The sequence below is a fragment of the Orycteropus afer genome, unplaced genomic scaffold (assembly GCF_000298275.1).
Source record: "Orycteropus afer afer isolate SDZICR_OR568_19922 unplaced genomic scaffold, OryAfe1.0 scaffold02028, whole genome shotgun sequence".
NCBI classification, from domain to species: Eukaryota; Metazoa; Chordata; class Mammalia; order Tubulidentata; family Orycteropodidae; genus Orycteropus; species Orycteropus afer.
Window position 1 is genome coordinate 17752 of NW_006923615.1, and position 2261 is coordinate 20012.

Sequence of the window (2261 nt, forward strand, 5' to 3'; positions counted from 1 at the left end):
AGAAAAAAAAAAAGAAATACAACAGACTCTTTCATGTGATTTGGATGAAAGTTTATAGAACAAATGGATTTTCCATTCAGCAATATTTGTTCCATTCAGTGATCCTCACTTGATCTATATAAAACATAAATCAGATCAAAACTTTCTAATGACTTTCTATGTCACTTGAGTAAAAGTTGACACTCTTTACAAGTGCCATAGGATATAACTTCTACTGATATTTATTCCCCTTGTTCACTCAACTGGCAGTGGACTTCTTTTCTGCCCCTTGTTCACTCTCCTCAACTGGCACTGGACTTCTTTTCTCAACTAGCTTTGTCTTAGAGGCTTTACACTTGTTCTTCCCTTTCTGAGAACATTCTGACCCAAGAGTGTTCATCATTTCCTTTTTGTAAAAAAAAATTCAGGTCTCAGTTTAAACTTGCTCTGAAGCAAGAACTTTACTGACCACTCATGGAAATGAGTCACAAACCCCAGCCACACTTCCTTTCTATTACATCATCTTGTTTTGTTTTCTTCATAATATTTATTTACCTTAACCATTTAATTTATTTTCTTGTCCTGGTTGTCTCTTCCACCATATTTCACAACATCTACAGGAGTGTCTGGTACATATCAGGTATTCAATAAATATGTGTGGATCGAATAGACCATATTTCTTAGTTCTCCAAATAGATTTGTTCCTGCTTCCTGGTTTTGAGTTATGGTGTCTGCTGGACAATCAACACTCTCTCCTACCCAAATCTCACTTACAGTTTCTTTTGGTCCGAAATCAAGACTCACTTCCTCTGAGAAGCCTTCCCTATTTCTGTTCTCTCTGCATCTACCATTTCTTTCCCTAGCACAGAGATATGCTATACAATGGCCTGTCCTCTTGCTAAACTGTTTGTCTCTGCATCTTGCCCTTCCATCCTGACTAGAGGCTTATTAAGAAAAATAGAAGAGTTTCTCTTTCTTCTGAGTTCCCCACAGTTTATTCTGTCATATGTGAAGAAGCATGCTCCTGGCAAAGATGTAATCCTTAAGGAAAGTATCCCAAAGGACTGTGACAGGCTAGATAAATGTCTTACCTTGTTTCACCACCAAGAGTTCTGTATGCACTTTTATAAACCCTTCAAAGCCATCAGTTAACTTGGATTGGAAGTCAATAGCCACATAATATCTAACGTCAGCCACAAGCTCCTCAGGAACCAGCAGTGCAATTTGTTGATGAGCAGGATAACTCAGAACTTTCAGGCTTTTCCCTGGTTTCCTGTATCTCAAATCTTCTTCTGAGTAAAGGGTGGTGTTCATGATTTCAAGGTCTTTACTGTGCAAGATGATAAACCGAGTGGTATCTCTGACCAAGATCTCAATCTTCTCAGATCCAGCAAAATCCAGGGAGGTGAGATTTGGATGAACAAGGAGGTCATAGTGGAGAGGAATTACCAGGTGAGGGAGCCTTAGTTTACTCCAAGGAAATGGTTCCCCATTGGTGGCTACTGAAAAAGTCTCAGGATCCTTATTGAATTGATTAGTAGATGGCATTGAGAACTGAGAGCAAATGCATATACTGGGCAGGATAATTGCTGAGCAATAAAATCCTATGTAAATATGAAATATTAGTTTTTTGTGCAAATTAGCCATTGCAGAAGAATGGAACACTAAATCTGTTCTCTAGGAGATAAGTTACTAACCAGGCTATATCTTACAGTTCTCTACAGCACTGCTTTGGCTCCAGTTATGTCATACAGGTTCTGGAGAACATGTTTCCATATATGAATTTAATCTAGAAGGAAAAAAAAAAAGCATTTATAGCATGAAGAAAAAGATTTCAGTTCACAAGTGAAAACTTTAAAGAAAAGATATATATAAATGGTGAAAACCCGCTCTCTGTTAGAATCAGGCCAAATACCACAAAAGAAAGTCAAAATTGAGCTATCTTCTGTTTATTTCAAATAAAACCCCTTAGAACTCAAATGCAAGGATGCTATCTTAAAATTGCATGTAAGGAATCCCCTCTGCATTCCTCTGTAATGGGCAGTGGGCAGGTATATAAATTCATTGTAGGTTGAATATTTCAAACTTTTGACTACATCCTTTCTTTTTAAAATACATTTTATTGAAATATGGGAGCTCTGGTAGCATAATGTGTAAGGCATTTGACTAACCAGAAGCCTGGTGGTTCAAACCCACCAGCCACTCCTCGGAAGAAAGATTGGGCAATCTACTTCTGTAGTGATATCACCTCGGAAATCCGAGGAGTCGTCTCTATGAGTTGG

The 2261-nt window shown here is 37.9% G+C and overlaps 1 pseudogene; it reads right to left on the reverse strand.

Moving 5' to 3' along the window:
• Nucleotides 1-1066: 1066 nt before the first annotated feature.
• On the reverse strand, nt 1067-1638 carry LOC103213409 (annotated as a pseudogene).
• Nucleotides 1639-2261: the final 623 nt, after the last annotated feature.